This window comes from Apteryx rowi, unplaced genomic scaffold (assembly GCF_003343035.1).
Source record: "Apteryx rowi isolate R43461 unplaced genomic scaffold, aptRow1 scaffold_290, whole genome shotgun sequence".
Taxonomy (NCBI): Eukaryota; Metazoa; Chordata; class Aves; order Apterygiformes; family Apterygidae; genus Apteryx; species Apteryx rowi.
Genome location: NW_020449308.1, coordinates 298,503 through 322,053, shown reverse-complemented (window position 1 = coordinate 322,053; position 23,551 = coordinate 298,503). Strand labels below are relative to the sequence as shown.

General features: G+C 35.2%; 1 long non-coding RNA gene across 3 annotated transcripts; it reads right to left on the bottom strand.

Annotated features, from left to right (window-relative positions):
- LOC112967789 lies at positions 1-22,497 on the bottom strand. 3 transcript variants are annotated; one of them, XR_003254108.1, is made up of 5 exons: positions 22,336-22,497; positions 13,068-13,174; positions 11,336-11,486; positions 10,293-10,457; positions 1-142 (listed from the first exon to the last, which is right to left on the bottom strand). It is a non-coding gene; the product is annotated as an uncharacterized LOC112967789 (long non-coding RNA). The 3 variants fall into 3 exon arrangements; XR_003254107.1 differs by lacking the exon at positions 1-142 and having other exon boundaries at positions 7,491-10,512; XR_003254106.1 differs by lacking the exon at positions 1-142 and having other exon boundaries at positions 7,491-10,457.
- Positions 22,498-23,551: the final 1,054 nt, after the last annotated feature.

Below are 23,551 nucleotides of genomic sequence, written 5' to 3'. Positions count from 1 at the left end.
TAGTTGAGCAATAAAAGCCATTTGCTTCATTATATCAGCTTGGTCACATAGTAAGATAACGCAGCTCATCTTTTTTGTTCAAATGAAGAGTCATTAACATTGTCCCAGAAAATTTTCCTGATACCTCTTTTTAAGTTTCTACCTATCAAAAAAGAGCATAATTAGATTACAGTTACTTTGCTAATATTCATAAAATATTTTCTATAGCAATCTGAATGTTCCTTTAGACAGATTCCAATATATTTATAATACAAGGATAATGAAAAAGTTTGCATTCTATTGCTCTGATTTCTATACCATTGACTTACTCCAAAAGAGGTATAGTGCAACTAGTAGTGTATTTGTTGCATAAAACTAGACTGCTGAATTAAAAGATAGGTGCAATGACCATCAAAAGGTAAGAGATGAAAGAAATTATCATAAACTCAAGAGAAAAAAGAATAGAAAATTTAGAAGATCTCTGTAGTAAATGGCTGTCACAAGAACTCTGCAGTAGTGAGATTAGAATCGTCTAGTATTTCTACCTCAGTTACTTCAGATAGGAACGTACATTCAGATTACAGGAAAGGAAGACTTGTCAACATAACGAAAAAAAGAAACTATTCAGGTGACATCACTAAGTATGAGACTTATGGAATTCATCATTATAATAATTGCAAGCTAAAAACATCACAAGCAAATACATGTTCTCTCAAATGTGAGAGGATCAACAGAAAATCACAAATCTAGGGAAGAATGTTAATGTGTTCCATTGGTATATGAACTATAATATTTTCCACAGTCTATCGAAAGCACAGAAAATAATATGAAGTATTCACTTATACACTGCATAAATTGAAGTCAGTGGCACTTCTCCCCTCTCCTCTTACAAAAGACTATTAAAGCCTCATGTGGAATATAGTACTCAATTTCCATTTTCCTGCATTAAAAATGATGGTGATATTCTGCAGTTAAAGCATCCTGAATGATTAAGACATTCTAAGAGCTTATATTCTAAGAGCTTACTCACACCGAGAGTTCAGAGAAATTGGGCTGGAATTCTATGAGATTGAAAAATGACCTAAATGTGTTATAGGGTTAAAAAAAAAAAAAAAAAGTCCGGAACAGAAATCTCTGTATTTGGAAAGTCAGGACCTGAATAAATTTGGGAAGAATGCTTACATCATGTGGAACACTGCTGAAAACACCAGCATTCAGAGAAATGAGTGAAACAATACTGAAAGAAGGCAAGTACAAGTGCTTCGAGTTCAACAGAACTCTGAATCCTAGACAGGGTAGGCTGACAGGTGTTATTATGGCTATGATAATTTGTAAGACCACTTTAAATGTTTTACCTTATCACATTGGCAAGTATAATTATAAGGAAATAGATAGTCCATACCATGATCCACCTCTGATTAAGTAATTTCTTTTAATATCACAGTTTTGACTCATTGGATAAGAATTTTTAAAATCTATTTGAATTTGTTTCCCAGGTGCATACTGCTCACAATTCATATTTTGGAATAAAAACACCCTGAAACAACAGAAACTGAACTGATACTGCTTCTGTCTCTGATTTACTTAACTACATTTTGTTGAAATACAGTCTTTGTGGCATTTTCTCCTCTGATGGGGAACTTCTTGTTGAAGTTCACAGACTCAACTTTTATTTTGTCACAAATAGTACATTTTAAGGAACTGTGCCTGTGTGTTAACATCTATCATTCTTCTATTGTTTTGGAAAATAAACTATATAGAGAGCCTAAATTTTCAGTTGGGCAGAAAGAACTAATTAGTACAAACTCAATAAAGAAACAAGATCTTCTGAGACAATTGCTGCAAACTGCAGAAGGGAAGGAAATTAAGAAAAAAACTGTCAGTGAATTTTGGTTATCCAAACTGAGAAAACTGCAGTATGTTGCTAATAAGAAAAGTGCATGGCACTTTCTGGAACACCCTTTAAAAATGTCTTCAGTTGGGCATCAAAAAGGACTAATTGCTTCTGAGTTTTGGAAAAAAAAACTTACACTTCTCCCTATCAAGTTTAAACACGTTTTTTAAGAAGTCCTTACAGGCGCTCATCTACAGCAGCACAGCATTTCATCTATACAAGCTAAGTTCATCAGTTTAGCTTGATTTCAGAAGAGCTTCATCAAATTGCACAAGCTCAGATCCAGACAATAATTTAAATACACTTAAAACGAACAACCCAAAATCTTGCATTTTTTAAATTCTACTTTAAAACCTCATTTTTAAAAAATTTATTCTACCTATTACTAAAACTAGATCACCACTGTTACTCCCCTAACAAGCTATACTAGTATAAACTGGAAATGTTTAATAGCAAATCAATCCCATTGTTGCTTTTTCATACAGGTATTCTGTCAATATGAATTGCAATCTTTCCATGTTCTCAATCTTGTCATTTCATCACTTAATATCACTGAAATTCAATATGTAAATGAAAGGTTTTAGCCAGAGGAGGAAAGACAAAATCAGCCAAAGATGGGCTTAGAGCTTCAGGGAAAGAACCGGAAAAAATGCACTTCATGCGTCTATAGGGCCTTACATGGTCAAAGTGCTGTATGAACATTCATTAGTGAAAAATGTCTCCTTTCATCCTCCCATGCTAATTACTGATAGAAGTAGCAAAATGTTAGCAGTGTTAATGTGCACATGCCATGCACAAGGTAGTACTCTACCATGTATTAATTAGCATGAGAGACACAAAGGAAACCATTACTGCAAATATTCCAGGAAAGCAGAAGCAGCAGGAGAGGAAAAAATGTTCCCTAGTCTGTGAAGGTAACATGAGATAAAAGGCAAAGAAAATAAGTAAATCTGAAGAAAATAGCTAGCTATGATGGGTTCTTTTAATTGTCATAGTGAAAAAGGAAGTATGTTTTTTAATGATGAATCTCCATTCATTCTCATTCAACTTGCTGCCTGCATTCAGAGAAAACAGTAACTGTCTGCTGACTGAACCTCAATTAAATATTATTAGTAAGTCATTTTCCAGTATAATCCTGTTTGTTCCCCATAGTGAGCTTGTAAATCACACAAGTTGAGCACTGTGCAGGGTGAGGACTGTGATCTCTGAAACATTTCTCGGAATTTTTCTCTTCCCCCTGGCAGTCCCTAACTGGAAGGCTAATGTGGTATTCCACTGGTTGGTTTTATTTTACAATAAAATCTGTGGTAACCTTTTATTTTTATTTAAATCATTTTTTTCACACTAATTTTCTTTTTCAGTGAGAAATGCAAATCTTTTTAATACTTTTAAGAATAACATCTGTTCATTTCCATGGGGAAAATCTTATTTTCTCTGTTATTTTCTCATTTCCATTGGTAACTTGGGAGTAAGAAAAATGGAACTACCTTCTGGGGGGGAAGGGGAATAAGTATGATTTTTTTCCTATAAGTATCACTTAAAAAATTATATAATTGTTTCAAATTCTATTAGAAAAATTGTATTTCAATACTTCTGTAAAAAATGAAACTATGGCTGTTCAAAGAAAATAATCTAATTACTGCCAAATACTTTGTTTAAAAACAAACATTTTTATTAACAAAAAATATCCATTTCTGTTCATCAGCCTTATGTCCTTCAAAGACACACGTAGAAGACACAACTAAATTTTTCAATAAATTCATACTCAGTCCAGTAGGAGGTGGCTTTTCCCTCACCACTTTCTTTGAGGCTTGAAATCTTCATGGTATGGTATACTACTAAAAATGTAACTCGCGTGCAGCTTCTGAATTTTTTACTCACATGAAGAAACACAGAATATCCTAGCAAAAGTCAGAATTGATTAAGATAAGAATGCAGCCATATGAAAAAGTCTTATTCCCACATGTGATTTTAAAACACAGATGAGGACTTAACAAAATGGTCTGTTAATTTGGTGTTTGATCACCCCCAGGCGCAAGGGTATGCCTAACATTACAAACTGACCCTTTTCATTCGGTGAACTAATATACCATGGACATTAGTAATGCACATTCCTTCTTACTGATTTGTCAGAATGCTTCCTCCCTGACAAAGAAACTCCCTCTTTTTTTTTTTCTCTCTCTTTTTTCCCAACAGAGTAATTCCACTTCAACCTCCTTCATGTCTTTGCTAGGAAAAGGGTTATTTGCTGCCGACTGGTCTGGTATATTTTTTTCCATAAGTACTTCATGCTCAGTCTCTTATGGGCTATCCTGTCATCACAAATATATGGTATATATTTGACACCTCAAGAGGTAACAAGCACAGTTAGTTCTCTCTAAAGCACCATACACATCTATGATATTACATAGACAACTGATAAAAAAGCAAATATCACTAATAAATGGTGCTGACTCCTAATCAATATCGCAATGGGTTTCAAGTGGCTGCATTTATGATGAAGGACTCTGTGTTCTGTAATGAATCTCCAGAGCATGGAGATAGCTATGGTCGTTTTGCTGTTTGTTTTCCCTGCCAATTATCTGTCTTTCCTGAGGGAACCAAAAATTCATTACCATTATATAAAAATATCAGATTGAATAGCAAATAATATGATGAATTTATAATTTAATTTTAAGCTCTCCATCACATAAGTCCATACACATTTTGCCTTCACTAATTGGTAAAAGAAGAGTTCCATTAAGCATACTTATAGCATTGCAGGTGGCAAATACTGAATTATATCTGAATGCAGAACAAAAATCTCAATCAAAAAAAAAAAATCAGTTATGTTTCTTTTTTTCCATGTAGGTACTTGAAATTGTGATTCAGAATCTTTCTGTATTTTACTCTGAGAGATTAAAAAATAATTACATCCTTCTAAAATCTCAATTTTGTAATCTCCCGTCTTCTGCTTGCTAAATGTACTGGCATACTGCACTGAGTTCTCCTACTGTAGCAGAGTCGTGTTTTGCATGCAAGTGAAATTATTTACAACATTTCAGTCACTTTGTCAACAGTGAACCTAATTAAGAGCTTGGAATTCAGCAAAAGAAACAAATAAATGGAAATATTTACAGGATAAAATCTTCTGGTTTGATACCACATATCACATAATCACTTGTATCTTATCTATGCTGCTAGTATGACCAGGCTCAAATCATTTTCTTGCCTGGAAGAGGACATTAAAATGTGTTGGTCGTAAATTTGGTGAAACACTAAGGATTTCTTTCTTGTTCATGATATATTCAAATAAGAGGACTATGCAATGCAATTCAGCTAAAACAACAAATCTTTTCTTCTTTTATGAAACAAAACCTGTTGTGGATTTTTTTGTTTTCCTTTTTTACTACAAGAATATTATTGCAAAAAAAAATACTAATGGAATAGTAAAATAGGCAGATACATTTTATTCTCTGGCATTTTTGGAGAGGTTTATTTAAAAATATGTGTATACTGTGAGAATATGGATATTATTTTAAAAAGAAAATTCAAGAGACACATTTAGGACCTTATGCTACTATCAGTCTTACTGCCTGAAGTATTAAACATTGGGTGATTTTACTTTTATCGTTTCCACACTGAATTTCTTGGACTACAGCACTTACTTATTCTATATGGAGGAGTCTCCAAAATACCACTGTTTTAACAAAACATATGAGGCATGGATAAACAGATACAACAGGTGCCATCTAAAACAAGTATCACCCATAAGAAATTGTGTGACAAGATATGTATTGGAAACTCATATAACAAAAATCCACAGAAATTATATCACAAAGCCACTGAGATCTTGTGTGCACCATCCTTGGGATCCAAGCATTTGGAATAAAGGCAGTGAAAAAAAACACAGACCCAAATATCATTGGTGTGTTTTCTATTGCTGGAGACATTAGCTAGCTGTAACTTTGCTATAGCTCTGTGCAGTGCATGGTGCCAGAGTTTCTTTGCTCTGCCAAGCTGGCTACACAGGCAATGCTGACTGCGGCATTGCAATTCTGTTTGCAGTCAGAATTTGGTTGTTCCCTTCAAAAAAGCAACAGTGGGAAAGTGGCAGCACACTGATCATCTCTCAACAACTCTCCATCTAAACTTCCACAAGAAATGCAAGGCGGGAAGGGGACTTTTCAGCTAATAGCCAGTCGTGAATGCACCATCAAACCTGAAAAACAGGCTTTGGTTCAGTTTAGTTCTCATCATCACCTTTTAACCTGGGGGTCTTCTGGGTCAAATGTGATGAGGTGACTAGGAAGCAGTGGCAATGGAAAGCAGCCTGTGCAGTGGAGAGGTGGGGCCTCAAAACAACAAGCAGGCCAGGGTCCTCGAAACAAAACCCTCCATATCTTTATATCATGCATCTGGGCAGAGGACTAATGTGTTGCTCAGAATCCACTCAATCCACTACAGGCAGGAGCAGTAGCATATTTAGATTTGCAGAAAACATGTGAAAAAAGATACTGGAAGATCATCTAGTCCATTTCCTGGCCAGAAGGCAAGGGAAAGGATTCAGCAGGTCTTACCTAAAGCTGATGCTAGCTTTAGGTGCAGTCAGCCCAACGTGTCAATAGCTGCTTTGATACAAAGAACTGAGACATCAAGGCCTAACCAACAACAAAAAAAAACATTCCTGATTTTCCTATGATCTGCTCCTTCTTCAGAAGTCCAGTCCCTTAGCATATCAGTGAAACTCATCCTCACAGCAGTTTATCACTAGTTACATCTGTACTAATAAATGAAGTCTGGCTAAGGCATATACTCAAGTATGAGCATGTGAGTGTCCATGCTGTTCATCCACCCATCCTATTCAGTGGTTAGCCTGCTTTCAGGCATGGCTGTGATTTCTGCCAAATAACCCTCTCCCAAACACTGTTCAAGGGAGAGCGCAAGCCAGGGTCTCTTCCCAACAGACAAACGGAAGACCCTTTGGAGAAACGAGAGTTTAGTTGCACAAACATAAGCTGTTCTGTGTGAGGGCCCAAGAAGAGGATGAGACTTTTTTTTTTAATATATATTAGTACAGTTCTAGTCATTAGAAAAAGGAGCCACAAATCTAATTTACCTTCAGCTTTTCTTACTCTTGATAGTCTGGGATCAATCACTTCATTCTTTTGGCTCAGATCTCCATTTCCCAATGCAGGAGCAAGCATATATATTTGTCCATCTGCAAACTCGTATTTCCAGCATCAAATAATTCAGCATTCATGGATTTTCAGTATTGAGACTACATACAGAGGAAGTCTACAGCAGAACCTGAAACTGGGTCCATATTTTTGGAATTCTATCCTAATAACTGCATCTCAGGACTCTCCTTCTCTATGCTACCTGTCAGGTGTTTACTGCTTGACCCTATTTTCATGGCATGACCTGGATCTTGCATTCATGTCCCACATCCTTAGTGCATTCTGAATTGTGTCAAATCAATCACGTTTCCACATTCATGGCACTTTACAACCTACTCAAGGCAGATTGTCTGCATGAATTATGTATCAAAAAGGCACAATACCACAACGTGAATACAATAACATTCCCAAGATTGCTTGAGACAATTAGAGGCAAGTATAGAAAGGTGTTTATTTCTTTTTCAGGAATTGCTCAAGGAGCTTGTGCATTACATTTAGTTGTGCAATGACTAAATTCTGCAGCCATTACTAACCATTTCTATTCTGTTCTGAGCAGTTCTATATCATGCTTGAAAATTTCCTTTAAAGTCTGCCAAAGGCTCTCAGAATACTTCATAATGTTGACTTCTTCCCACTCAATAATCACATGAACCATCCCACTGTCAATTTGCAATTACATAACATTCCTATGGCAACCACAGCGACTGCTTACATGGAAAATTAATATTAGGAGAGTAACATATTTTTAGCTGTCTTTTAATATAATTTTGCAGCTGGAAACCTCAGGGGAAAGGCATTACTATGAGATAGCGCAGCTCCTTGTGGAATATCAAGGAGTGCTCCTTGAAACTGCTCTTTGAGAACTGCTGTGTTAAGTGGCCACTTGGAGCCTAATTAACATTTTGATTTAGTACTGTTCTCCTAATCTCAGAGCCCGGTCAGATTTGTATTCCAAGGCATTGGTTCCAGAACAATATATCTAAATGAAATATTCCTTGGACATCATCCAATGAGCTGCTAACTGCTAGTTAGCCTCCAAAAAGTAGAAATCCATATTAGGCAATTCTCAATGGAGAAAACACACACACACACACACACACACACACACACACACACACACACAATAAAGCACAACCTATGTTCTGTGAGTATATTGTCTCTATTCATCTTCATTCACCCATCTGCCTTACTTTATCAGATCATTTGCAAATGTTCTAAATCACTGCAGAAGGACTAGATACAGCTGAAGAGCCCCAGTAATGTTAATCGAAAAATTCACTATTTTTTTCCAGTGATTTCAAGACCTTAGTCCCTACAAAAAGTACTGTCAGAGCAAAAGGTTAGATTCTCTAGATGCTGATTGGGTTGTGTTAGGTCATTTTACACCAACTGATATTTGGTACATTATATTTTGTAAACTTTAGTTGCAAAGTTTTGGTGAACATTAGCCCTAGCTTTGATGAGGCAAATATGTGGTCCATATGACAAAATTGTTGTCTGCCTGCATTTTTTCTTTCTTACCTATTAGCTTGGTAGGTCAAAAACTGAAGCATCCACTCTATCATTTCAGAACAACTTCTGAATTTGCTACAGTCCCTAGAGGATTTTGGGTCTTCTAAACTAATTAAAGATTTTATGAGACATAAATACAATATTATGTCTGTGACAAGTGAATTTTTTTCCCTAGTAATGATCCTTCTGGCCAGTCTAAGAACTGAAGAATCCTGTTGGATGAAAAACAGATGTTCCCTGAAGGAGTTATACCAGAGAGAGAAATGAGAGAAGATCATCTCCATAAGTGGTCATACAAATGTAAAATATACATGTGTTTAAATATAATGCATGTGATTGTGATGGTTTGTTTGTTTTAAATATTATTTGGATTTTAATGAATATTACAGCATTTTATATTCAGTAACTTCCTGTTAACTGCATAGAATTCCACGCTGTGCAGAACATGTAAGGAAACAATTAAGAACTTAAATAAATAAAAAAAAGTAGAGCTCCATTGGCATGAACAGAATTGCAGTGGTTTATATAAACTGAGAATCTAGAATCTACCGCAAAATTGAGATCTGGCTAATGGTTGTAAAGTGCACTTCTTTTTGTAAATCGTGGAAGACAAAAGTGAGGTATTTTTAGGAGCGATATTGTAAGAGACAACTTATGCATACATGACATTAATGGCATAAGATGTTAAGCTCCAAATTATTGCTTTTCTTTGTTTCTGTACCACTGCATTTTTTTTATATTTAACTGATATCTCAGATGGGTATCTGTTCTTTCATCTCCGTTATTTATGTAAGACATTTTCTCCTTTTTCTCTTTTTCACACATTTTATTTGTTTGCCTTGATATTTTTAGGGTTTGTGAATTTATTCTGGGAATAGTTTTTGTTTGTCAGGATGAGTCATGCCCACCTTCTTTCCCTCATACATACAAACACACAAGCAGACACTGAAATGTCCCTCATTTCTTCAGAGCAGGAAGCCATTCTCTTGATAGCATGTAATTTGTTTCATCTAATAGACCTCTTATCACAGGTATACAATAAGCAAAAGCTACTTTTGACTCCCTTACAGGTGAAGTTTTTTTTTTTAATCCCATTGGAGATTGCATTGCTATATTCACATTTCTTTTATGACCTGTAGGCTAATGCAAAAGCAGTAAAGCAGTGGAATCTTTACTGTTTAGTAAAAATAAGTAAGTACATCTTTTACTGTTTCGTAAATATAATTTTACATAATTTTTCCTCGCTTCTCAGACTGACTGAGTCTTAATATTCAGTTCATGACCATACATTGCTTTATAGACAGTGTGTTATATGTGGGAAGTTTATCTTTAAGTATTTCTGTAATACCACAGAAGTTTTTAGTACTATTGAGCATTTATTGTGGATGCAAGTAATAGTCTGTTCAGCTTTATCTCTTTGTATAAGAATTTGAACTGAAATGTATGCCTGATTGCTATCAGATATCATAACTGTAATCCCTCATGTACTTATAACAATGCTGCTTTTGCTTCCTTGACACATACACATGTGATTCACACATGTAAGTAACTGGACAGGAAAGTGGCAATGCCTAAAAACAATACATTGGATATGCATCTGGTTTTATAAGTACATGCAACTGTCTCAATTAGCATTTTTCACTTTTCTTATACATAAACCTCAGGTTAAAACTGTAGCTATTGACTAGAAATGGAAAGTAGATTTCTTTGGATAATTAAATCAGCTAGCCACAGTAAGCATAACTTACTATATTTTTCTATTTCAGTCTTGGTCACAATATGTAAGATAGCCTTTTTGTTCCAGTTTCAACTCCCATGCTTCACTCAATTTTTCTTCTTAAATTGGATTAGAATCTCCTGAGTAGAAGCAATTACCTTGATTCCTTAAATTCTCTGTCAAAGAAAGGAGGTCTCTGAAACAGAGGAGAAGGAACCATTTTCAGGTTTATCTGTCCTTTGTAGTGAAATCTGCCAATCATTTTCCAGAGAGGACGTGAAAGAAAAGAGGAGGAGGAGATGAGGAGGGAAACAAAAAACATGTTAGAGAAAATACATACACTTTTATCTGTATTTTACTTTTTAGCTTCATAGTCACAAGACCAAAACTGTAATTATTTTAAATTGGTGTAATTTGCAATCTTTTAGTCCTTGCAGTTTGTCTGCACTGCTGTTTGAGACAGACTCACAAGGACACATCTTCAGCTAGCGTAAATCATTGCAGCCCCATAGTGGATCTATGGAGATTGAAATCCATTGTATTTTTAAACCTTCAGAGTCACAGGCATATGCTGAAATCACAGGCATACACTGAAACGTAACCTGCAGCCTTCTAATCGTCTCCAGACTTGTCAATTGATTCTAACTGAACTTGAGAGACTAAGCTTGCATAAATTACATGTGGAAGGATCAAGAGAGAGAAATGTAGAAGGAAAAGAAAATGTATAATGCATATGCATCAGTTCAATGCACAAAAGTGATCTGATGAATACTTTATAAGGGTACTTTATAAGAGTATCCTGACACCCTTAGTGCATATTGTTTAAATTCAAAGTTTGTATATCTTGTATGGCATATTCAGATTGGATCAACACTTCTGAATAATTTCTCTCATTCCTAGCACTGGAATGTTTTTCTTGTACACTTGTTGAAGAGTAAAATCAGCCCAGATGCTAAAGTATACAAAAAAGAACTTTGTTTCTATGATCTTAAAAGCATGTTGGCTCATTTCCTTCAATTCTTCTCATTTTTTAAAAGCCTAATACATACAAGAATTTTTTGTTAGCTTACTTACAATTTTACTTTCAATTACTTGGTGAAAAAGAGAAAGTTGCAGTTCTCATGCACAGCTGATGTAGGTCAAGATAGAGCAACTCAGTTATGAGAATTACATCAGTGGATCTATTACAATTAACATCTCTGTTGCCTTCTTGAATTGATGTTCCCTGAAAAGTAAGCAGAAGGATGGAGCTGAGTTACTTTCGCTAAGAAATGACAGTGAGTACCTCTGTCTGTATTGCAGAGCGACACTGCCAAAAGCATGCCATCAAAATAGCTTCCTTGGAAATGGTACCTTCTAAACACAGAGGAAGAGATACTTCCTCATTCACAGATTACCTAAACAAAAGTGCATAAATAGTGCCTAAAAGCTTACAGATACCAAACCTTCTGTGGACATGAAATTCTTTACTGAATCAGTTGAATTAATTTTCGGGTTGAAAAGAATTAACTATATGTTGAGAAGGATCCTTGGCTTCTCAAATGATAGCTAGCTGATTCCTAGCTACCATTTTCACAAATGCAGGAAATGTATAAAGTTAAGGATATAAAATATTATGAGCCATTCCTGCAAGTCTATGGAACTGCATATGTTTGCCCAATTTCTGATTTTAGCTCTAGGCATATGGTGAAGGGAAAAAGAACCATAAAAACGAAGAGACTATCATTAAAGATTAGTATGTATGCAAAAACATGTATTGTGATATGTATCATTAATGAAACAAATCTGAAAGAACTACCAAGAGAAGTTATTCCTTTTTTGTGTTGAAAAATATTTTTCTTTCCCAAATCTTTTTCACATCTAATATACTCTTATAAATTATTTTAGATTTACATTTTTTTTCTTCTCTCAGCTTGGATATATTGAAAAACTAATTTCATTTAGGTTTCTAGTCAAATTACTTTAACAAGTTTTCATGCCTTAGCACTGTTAAGTTTTTGCTGAAAATTCTGTGAAGAAATTTTTATCTTAAGAAAACCCCAAACCCCAGTTTATCTTTTTTAGCTTATTAAAATAACTTTTACAGCATTTTTTTTTCTTTTCCCTGGCAATATCTAAGTTTGCAATGAAATTTGGTTTTATAGTCTCTTCTTTAAAGAGACACTGAACAATGTAATGCTTAATGTCCACAGTACTRCAAAGAATTATGTAAAATCAAGCTCATATAATTACAATAAGGTATATTTGATTGCAAATCTGTATTGTCTCCATCATGAAGCACCTGGATAATTGTCCAGAAAAAATAATTAGAATGAGGCTGCTAACATTCATGAATCACTTAAAGAGTACAAAATTATGATAGCTATACCAGCTGCTATATCTTATAAACGTAACATTGGTCTTCTATGGCCATTTCTTCCCTTTTAAAAAATGAATAGTATTGCAGTAAAGGGATATGTGGTTGCTTAGGAAATGTGACATGAGGCTCTGGTACAATGATTTGAATCGCTGAAGCTCTGTCTAACTGCTGGAGATTTAACTGAAGATTTAATTAAATTAGAAGGATTAGGATCTACATCCTTCAGCAAGGGTGAATCTAGTGGCAGTGTAACGATGGTGCTTTAAGAATATAAGCAAAGTAGTGTTTGTAGGGAAAAAGAATAACAAACAAGGCAAATGTAAGGAAATTTGCTACCAAATAAACACAACTTATTTAGAGAGAGATTTGATGATACACTTTAGACATTTTTTGTATAGTAGGGAGAAAGAAATAAATCCAGAGCACCAAGCCTGGCAAAGCTCCTACCCAGTAAAGGTGTTGTGTGGATCCTTGTGCCTGTGTAGGGTAGCTTCCATGACTGTCAGCACAGAGCTTCAGATCTCACCTCTGTATTTCTCAGCTTAGGGACTTGCCTGCAATGAAGACCCTGTAACTGTTTCAGATCTATGAAAATTCAAAGTAAGTACACGTTCAAGCATCTAAAAAAATTGTTCTTGTAGATCTTAGCACATGCACTACAGAGGATTACATTTTCAGCTTATACTATTAAGGTGAGGAACAATGCTTTCTATTCTATTGAGATGAGGAGAAAAATCCCTCTGTAGACTCCTTTGGATTTCTTAGCCTTTTGGAGGAGAATGACTTTTTCTGTGGAATAACTGTGCTACAGTATTAGCAGAACATACAGATTAAAATACACAAGGAAGGTACATACTCAAGGATGTAATATATGCATGATGGAATAAAAGAGAAAAGTCACTGTAGCACAAAGGAGTTAGTAGAGGTGATTCTCATAAAATCCGTCAGATCTGGGGGTGGGAAGGAAGTCTTCTTTAATATCAAAAGGTCAATTCGGTCTAGCAGTCTACACCTATTTTGCTAGGCAACCTGTTTTGCCCTCTATATTTCTTCTGTTCTTTCAAGTCAATGTCTTTAGTACTCAAAAACAGGTAGAAGGTAATGTTTACTTTGGAATGTTAACAGAATGGGTTTTCATTCTTTTTCTAACCCCCCCAAAAGTAAAAATAGATATAGTATGAACACACAAATGTATATAATATGTATATATGGATATAGCATTTCTCATATCAAATTATGAACTAGTTAAAATGATGATATATTAACTTGATTATTTTGCATATGACATGGTGAGCTTGATAAAGTTTAGAAATGGCAGTCCATTCATCACACTTTTATATATTATCACATATGAGCTAGAGAAAATATTTTCCCCTACTTATAAACTGTAGTTTGAGTATGAAATGCCTTTTTTAAATTATACCTAGTTTAATAGAAAAAAGAAAAGCTTAGGGTGATTTTTTAAAACAAAATAAGAAAATTATCCCTTGAATCCTTGGGATTTTTTCCCCCTTCTAGGTCACACTTTTCTTTTTTTGCTAGTATTCTATTAAAAGCAACTGCAAAAAGATTAATATTTTAATGGAGCTTTTACATCGGTGCCTCTGTGAGATCACTATGGGGGTGACCCTTTGATTTACCTTATGATTTCCTTCTTTAAACTGAAAAAAAAAAATAGTTTGTTTTTCCTGAAGGAAGCAAAGTTGATGGCTATATTGCTACTACTACTTTCAGCATTCTTGTGAGCAGAGGCATTTCTGAAATTCCTATTAGGTCAAAAAAAAGAAGAAAACCCTTGGCATATCTTTCTGGAGGCATCTCCTGAGATACTGTATTCTACATGTTATACTTTTCTACCCTAAGAGTTTTAAAACTGAATCTCATTTGGAAAATGGAGATTTTATTTTAAAGGGAAAAGTTCACAATACAGTCAAATGTCTCTAATGCTATAAAGAACAATGGCTGGTCAGCTATGCACTTTTTTTTTTTTTAATTTCTGAATTGCTCTTGAGATTAATTGGCATATCTGATACTAAATATGCATGAAAGAATATATCTGTCTGTTTTTTGTTACTGATTTCACTTAGCAGAGATTGCCATGAATTAAAAGGATATTTCAACTCAATGTTTCAATGGGTTGAAAAACTAGGTAAAATTTTCATCAAGGAATAAGTAGCTCTTAAAAACATTTTTACAGATTATAAGGTAGAGTAAAATTTTTGTGATCTTCAGATCTGATCTTCTGCTTCACAGAGAATGAAAAATTTCCCTGAACTAGTTCTTGCACGAATTACAGCATATGTTTTACGGAAAATAAATCTATTTATTTCTGATTTCAACACTTCAAGAAATTGTGGGTCCAATACTTTAGCAACATGCTATTCCAAACATGCCTCATTTATAATCTTTATTTGTCTAGCTTCAAGTTTTAGACTTTTATCTTATAAAAACCCTGCCTAAGTGAAGAGCCTCTCAAAGTTTCCTTTCTCATTTTTGCATTTTTGACTATGGTCAGGTACTGATTTTAACCACCCGTTTATTAAAGTGAGAAAGTTCTTTTAAGCTTTTACTAAAAAGACATGTTTTCCAGTACCTTTATCAGCTCCTTCGTTTTTCAGCTATGCTCCTTGGGCTGTAGGCATCAGAATTGGACACAGTACTGCAGTTGCAGTTGCACCAGTACCAAATCCAGATGCTATTTTATACCCCTGCTCTTGCTTGATATTTCTCTGGGTGTGCATACAAGGCTGGCTCTCATCTTTCTTTGCACAGCGGCTCTGCCTCTTGCACAAGGCAGAGGTGCATAGGGGTATCCCCAGCAGTACGGCAGCACCGGTGCCTTTCTGGAGGGCAGAAGAGGGCATGGCAATGCCAAGTGCTGCATGTCCCTTCAGCCTGTGCCAAGGCTGCCTCTCCACGGAAATGAGGGCACGTGGGACAGTGTGTGCCTGGGTCCCACTCTAAAACAGAAGGGTTGGCTGGGTCCCGAAGTTTAGATATGCCCAACACTGCACTGGAAACCCATTTGCTGCTGACCCAGCCAATATGATCCCAGGCCTTTTCAGAGCCGTGGCTCACCAGAACAGCGTTCTTCATCCCGTAGGAGTGAACTGCATCCATAAACATTTTGTAGAGAGGCCTAACTAGTAACTTGTGGAGATTTTTCTGAACCAGTATCCAGCCACTGTCATTCTTCTGCTTTCCTTCCTTCTGCAATTTGTGTATTATTTGAAGATTGTATCAGTAATTATTTTTCCCCAAGTCATTCATAAACATGTTAAATAGCTTACAGCCAGAAAATGATCCCTGTGAATCAACCTCCATAGCCACATAACAATGAGTCCTTCTTATAATTACACTGGGCTATGATTTAGATAACTTTTAATTGACTTTATGTATGCCATGTTCCAGGTTATTTATCAAGATGATGTGCAGTACCAGGACAGTATAGAAATCCAAGAATATTACAACAACAATACCATTATAAGTCAAATTTGTAATATTAAGAAAACACCCCAGTTACGTCGACAAGATCTCTTTTCCAGAAAAAACGTGTTGATTTGCATTAAATTACTCTCCTTAATTCTTTATGAAATGAGTCCCATATTAAATGTTTCATTATTTTTCCTCAGACTGATTTCAAGATGATAGGCTTATAATTAAATGGATTATTCTATTTATTCTTTTTTAAATATTGGCACAACATTCATTTTTCTTCCAGATGTTTCCTGAATGTCTTCCATGTTGCAAGACTTTTGGAAATCAATCCTGACAGTTTACAGAACTCCTCTGACACTTCTGTTATAACTCTTTGATGCAAATTACATAGACTTGCTGATAGTATATACAAGTGAGTGGGAAAAGGAGCTGATTCTTCACATCCTTCAGAGTAACTTTTTTAATGGAAATTTTGTTATCATCAACTATGACAGGATTATATGATAATTGTTTTTCCCCAGAAGAGAACAGAAATACTGAAAGAACACTTTTACTTTGTCCAATGATAATTATTGTGAATTCATTATAATTCATTTTGTTCAATGTTCGAACACAAGGAGGCCCTCCCACAACATAACTGGCCACATCATACTTTTTTTTGTTGTTTGGCTAACCTGGAAACTATCCACAGTGTGCAAAGACAGCTCAACTGCTTTGATTACAGTTACTCTGGCTTTTTGTAGGCAAAGTAATACTTTTTATTATTCAGAGATGCTAACTTCTTACTGTGTTGATCACAATAAGTACACATAACAATCCAGGGCGATTAAACTCCATATTTGAATGGATGCCTTTCCAAAACAAAAGGGCAGCTAGGGATTTATGTGCATTCTAGATTTAGGAGCCATCTCTTCTTTGCTAGCTTCTGATCTTAATCAGAATTTTGTAAAATTTACAGCTGTAATTGAAAGATGAAATAAATTATTCTGAATTTAGGTAAAGTACAGCATTTGTCTAAATCTAACATTTTCCTTTCAAAGGTCATTAAGTTATGCAGTTATAGTTACAACATACCTGAGAATAGTGGTCTTAATAATAACTAATAAACTAATTAAAAATTGTTTACAAAAATATTATATAATAATATTCAAGCAAATTTCCTCTCAAAAAAACCAAACCTGTCCCTACAGTTTTCCCAATATTTCAAATACCTGTTTGCATTCTTGTTTATAAGCATTTAACTTTTATGAATGTGGAATTATATATTTCTTGGTTTTGTGGTTAATTGTATCTGCAAAGCTCATGTCTGCTGATTGTTTACATCTGTAATCAGTTATGCAGTCAGACAACTAAAGGAGTTCAATAACTCAACTAGTTTATATGCATATCCAAAAAATTGCAAGTACAAGAGGAAAAAAAGATCATGCTATCATAAACAAATTATTACCAAAGAGTTCACAGTTACGCTTTGGACTTACTGTTTGAAATGGGAAGAGATAATTCTGTAATGGCAACAACTTTTACTTCTATCATTTTGGATACTGAAACATTTGTGCTTTTCTAGGGCATGGAGTTCTATGCACTGTCAGTGGCTATTGATACCAAAGAGGGTTCAGAGAGGTCTGAATTGCCATCTGATCATGATGTTGAATGTTTGATCACAGATTATATGCACATTTTGCTCACAGTTGTTGATACCTTTTTCCTGTCTTTCCTTTAAGAGAGCATGATAATGACAGGGTTTTTTTGTATCATGTAGGAGTTTTTCTAGGATGTGATAGTCCAGTTATTCACACTGGCTGCATATGGTATGTGTGGCCCACACAATGAGTTGCTTTGTATTTCCATCAGTCCAAGAGTACTAATTTTAATCTTCAAAATCAAAAGTGATTTGGGTTCAGAACCTGGGGATAACTGTGTCACCATGCTGTGCTGTAAACAGAGAAATCTGAGGATGAGAAGCATTGTAAAACAAAGAACTAGGTGGTATTTCCCAGAAAGACACTGTGATGTGGTGACAGATTTTACCTCTTGACTAACAAGGCTCAGGTTCTTTTCCTTTTAACTAACAGAATGCATTTTTTCCCTTTTCACATTTGAAATGACTTGTGTCCTCTGTGGGTATTTTTAAGTCAGAACCTGATATCAAAGATAAGATCTCTGTCTAATGCATACATGCAAACAACTGTGGTTACTTGGAGTTCTTTAAGTTTTGAATGGGTTGTCTGAAGTTCTATCAGATATTACTTTGGACATTTTACACACCAAATGAACACAACAGATAAAGACAATAAATTTTTACTTTTTATATTGTTACAAACTTCAAATATAAAAATAATTTAATTTGGCAAGAGCTAATCAAAGTTTTCTAAAAATTATGAAGGCATGTAGGATATTTAATTAGATGGACATCCACACATCTGAAGACAGCACTTACTTTATACTTCTGATTTAATCCTAACAGAACTGAAAAATACTGTACCAAGGATGATACTTCAGCTGTGGAACCCATAAGGGAAGATGACATTTGAACACTTGTATAAGAGTCATGTATATATTGACATTTTCTTCCCTGCTAATGAAGAATTCATATGGGCCATAATGTTCAATCAAGTCAAAAGTATTGATCTACTGTTAGGAATTTAAAACTTATATTTTAAACCCTGCATTTAACTTTCAGCACTTTTAAAACAAATATGTGTATATGGCAGGGGGTGGGTAAGAAGAAGTTAAAGGAAGAGAATGAGAGATGGGCTAGAAAGGAAATTGCCTGCATATACTTGTTTGATATATAACCCATTTAATAGAGGATTTTATGAGCTGCAATTACCAGTACTTCTCATGAGAGATATTTTTCTTTCATTCTAGCCATCACAGTCAAACAAGAAATGTGGCACCCTTTTAGTCTTATTACTACCACTGAATCAGGTAGGAAGATGGTATCATGATTTGTCATAAATCATCATAGTCTGAAGTACTCTTTTTACATTTTCTATAAGATTGCAGGAACAATGATATATTACATGTTAATTTACATCAATTAAATGCTGATGAAATTTACCTAGCTTCATGGCATGAGGTGAATTGGACATTTAGCTTTAGAACAAATTCAGTGCAAGCAATATCAGAAGTCTTTCCAGGATAACCTAATCCGCCTGGAGTTAGAGGCTTGCTTAGTCTCTAGTGTTCATTTACTCCTAACCAGATCTTAGAAACAGTTTATCTGAGCCAATATACTTTACTGGCATTTCTCTGAAGCTACTACTTTGATCTACAGCTACTTAGCTTTTATTAAAAAAAAAAAAAAGCGCCTTCAACAGCTATTATTGTGAAAAAGACATTTGTAATAAGAACCAACTGGCCAATACTGGGGTAGTAAGCACAGATGGGTTAATGGAAGGAAGGTTCTAAGCAGAAAAGATTTGTAAACTAATGAATTAAGAATGCAGGGAATTTTATAAAAGGTCACAGATAGCCTAGAACAAATATCTCTGGTAATCTCAGATGGATGGTCTCAGTCAGCTTTTTGAGAGCACAGCTCAGATACTCAGCATGTAATCACTCACAGATACACTCTTTCAAGTGCGCAGTCTTTATTGTGGTCATAATACCAATTAGAAGTTGATATAATGCATAGAATAACTAGACTGGGTACCGCTACTACCATGGAACCATAGAGGTAAATGTAGCTATAAAGCGTAGACTAGGAACTAGGTAAATATTAATGTCGTTACCTTACTCTGAAAAAAAAAAAAAAAGCTGCTACATATTAGGCAGTTACTTGTTAAACCTCAGGCTAGGTAGTTTACATATAGTCCAGTATCTTCAGAAAAGGGAATGTAAACCAGGTGCTCAAACTAAGTATTTAGTCCTTTAAACCATCTTTCTCTTTAAAGCAGAATTCTAAAGAAGAATTTATGGTGATTAGGTCTTACTTCATTTCCTCGGGTAGGTTGGTAATCTAAGTAAATGTCATTTGAGAAAAGTCCTGTATTTCTAAAGCCCTTGGATTCTTAGCACTGAAGGAGAAGAGACAAACAGATCTCATAATCATATATGTCTTTCATGTTCAAAGTGATGGTTTGCTTGACTGAGAAGGCTTGGAGTTAACTTGGTGGGCAGGGCAGAGTTCCACTGCTCTTTTTTCTTTCTTCTTCATGTTGACCTCTGGATCTATAATATTCTACTTTTTCATTTTTGTGCCCTCTACAAATATCAGACAAAATTAGAGTTAAAGAAAACTCAAAGCAACACATTCTTGCTTGCTCCAGGATCTCAATGATTAGCAGGTGATGTTACAAAACCACTGCCACCTCCCTTTCTGTAAGATTTCTGTAAGAGCTAGAGTCACAGTTGCCCTTTGAATTGATCATATAAGCAGGCATACTTCTTCCCTCACCTCTACAGTCCTCTGGAATAGATAGACTTAGCAGACTTTGAAAAGTACAGGGGTAACTAGTTTCTCATTAGCTAAAAGCTTTGTAATATAGTGCTAAAACATGCTTAAGAAACACAGGAGTTACACATCCACATGAGCTTTAGTGGATAGGACACATATCCTGGAGTCCTGGATCCATCTTTCTTCATGCAGTTATGTTTAGCAATGGGTACGGCTAGATACTATACTCTAATGAATAGAAGTAAAATATAGCTGCAGTGACTGGGAACGATATATGGGTTTCCTTGCCACTTGAATGCATCAGAAACTATACCTTACCTCTCTGGCAGTATGTCCAATACCAGGGATGAATTCAGCTCAAGCCTATCGCTTTGAACACCTTGGTGAAAAGTAGTCATTGCAGTCTCCCCACTGATAAACAGAATTTCTAGGAGCAAGGAGTCAGAGCCAATATCCCAACTGACACAATATACTCAGTCTTTAGAGAGATTAAAAGGAGATCTCCAATCTGCTTTCTTTCAGACATGGGTCATAATAGATGAAGGTAGTAAGGAGCAGCTTTATGAGATTGACATATTGATACAATACAATATTATAAACCTGCAATCTCTCATGATTTTAATTAACAGAACAGTACTGAAGTCAGAGGGAACAAGACAGGATACTGAGCTTTTTAAACCCGTGCAGTAAGGGTGATGGAAGTGGGTGCTGTTTGTCTCGTAGGGCCCATAGTTTTAGCTGTTCGGTTTTCCCCAGCAAGATTTCATACAGGTGCGAACTTCACTAAAGATAAAGCAATCTYGTCTGAGTTTGTAAGGAGGAGTATTTCACATCAAATACAGCAATAGTTTTAAGAAGTGCATAGAAAACACTTAGATTTCAAGGAGTCCTTATAAGAAGGGCTTGTAAGCTGTTCTTAATAAGGTTGAGTCTTTACTAGAAAATCAGAACTGAAAGGACTTTTATGTTGCATACACAGTTTCACAAACCATCTCCCTTCAACCATACCCACAAAAAAAGTATCAATAACTTGATAAGATAGCCATAGATTTAGTATATTACAGATAAATAAATGCACTTCCTGCCAAAAATTTCAAAGTTATCATATATGCCCTATAATTTTGTAAAATAACTATTAACAAAAATTACATAGGCTAAGGACATATGCCAGGATGAAATTATATGATTAACAAATTTCCTTAAAGCCAAATGCGATTCAGAGATGGGAAAAAAAAGCACAATGTTTTCCTGCCTCATATTGCATTGAAAAAATAAAGTTACTTTCCTGATGTGTTTGGTCTGAAAAAGTGAATGTCATGGGTTTTACAACGTTTAGGATGCAGCCATCAATAAGAACAATGTTGAGGGCCATAATCAATAACTTTACAAGCCTGCAGACATAGGCCACCATGAAATCCATTTTGATTTAATCAGCTTTCCTATTTTTCGGGTAAAATATAGCACTTCTGGATTATATCCAAGCAGTGAAGATACAGCAACAAAATGGTTCAATACAGCTTGCACAGTCTTCACATTTTTTAAATCAAGATGGTATTTTAGCGAACATTAACATTTAGTTTTCTCATTTTTCTCCCCCATCTTGTGTATCCCCCTTGTCCCTCCTTTTTTTTGATACTGCAGTGAAAATTGTGCTCTCCCTAATTAAAACTGGCGTATGAAATCCATGACTATATAGCCAGTATGCAGCAGGTTAAACATGAAATATTCCTACATGCTAAAACTACTTTTTGCTGAATTTACATTCTGCTACAGCAGGAAGACATTTCACAAGGTACAATGAAGTTCTGAATTGAATACCTTTAGCATTTTCTGAAAAGGAGAAACATTCTTTCATTTTTTGCCTAGTGTAGCACTTACCTTCTCTTTCTTGAGCTTAACAACCATGGTCCAGTGCTTGAGGTGCTGAGTGTCTTAACTGGGTAATTAAAGAACATGAGAAGCTGCAATTGGGGCAACCACTGAGAACTGGAATCAGGCTTTTGTATGTTTTGCTAGGTGTCAAACAGATGCTTGTTTGCATTTCTGGCAATGTATAAAGAGAGTTCTCTGCAAGTGAAGGCTAACTGTATTTGAGATATTTTTGTTTACCTTAAAAGTCTGCATGCAATAGATAAAGCTGTGAGAATAGAGATAAAATTTGTGCATCTGAAATACTCGGGAAATTTGTTCTGCCAAAGCAATACTTTGGCCAATAGCTAGAACAACTCTTCCTCTCCTTCCCTTGGTCTCTTGCACCTCCTCCTGGCGAGTCAAAGGAGGCTCAGCATGATTGATCCATATGTCTCTTCCTCCTGCCTGTCCACATTCCTGCCCTGCTTTGGAAAAAGTCATTAGGATTAAAACTATTCTGTGAAACTAACATATTACATTCTTTGTATTCTTACATTACATCTTTGTATGAGGATCCCATGGTGAGTGTACTTTTAAGACAAGCAATTGTAGGACTACACGATCCCCTATAAACACTTCCTAATAGAAGGATCACAGTTCACAGGAGGATAAATTGGACAATGAACCACTAGTTTGAAGTTCCTAAATCTTTGAATTTTTAATATTTGAGGGTAATTTAGCAGTTTTATCTACCTGCAGTCATTCATTGATTTAGATTGGATAATGCTACTGTTTAAACACCTTCCTCACTCTCCAGGTACATAAGCTAGTGAAAACAATTAAATGACCACTTTAGTAAGGAGAGATTAAACCCCCAATTTATGAACGATCTGCCAAAGGGAAAGTTAACATAATGTGAGGATGACAGTCATATTTTCCTTGGGAAAGAGGAGTGTTCTGAGAGAGCTCCTTTTCCTCCACTCCAGTATTTCTATTTATTTCTACCAATTTGGCACAAACCTGTTCTATCCTCTCAATGTCAAAACACAAGAAGTTCATTGAAATTTCAAAGTGGTAAATTAGAAACAAATAAATGGAAATATTTTTTATATAGCTTATGGAATTGTAGAATCTACGGCCCAGGGAATGTTCTTGGTGTTCAAATTTATCAAGATTAAAAAAAAAAATAAATGAACTTCTGTATGGACAACCAATATCTAGAGCTCGTAATAAAGCGGTATGT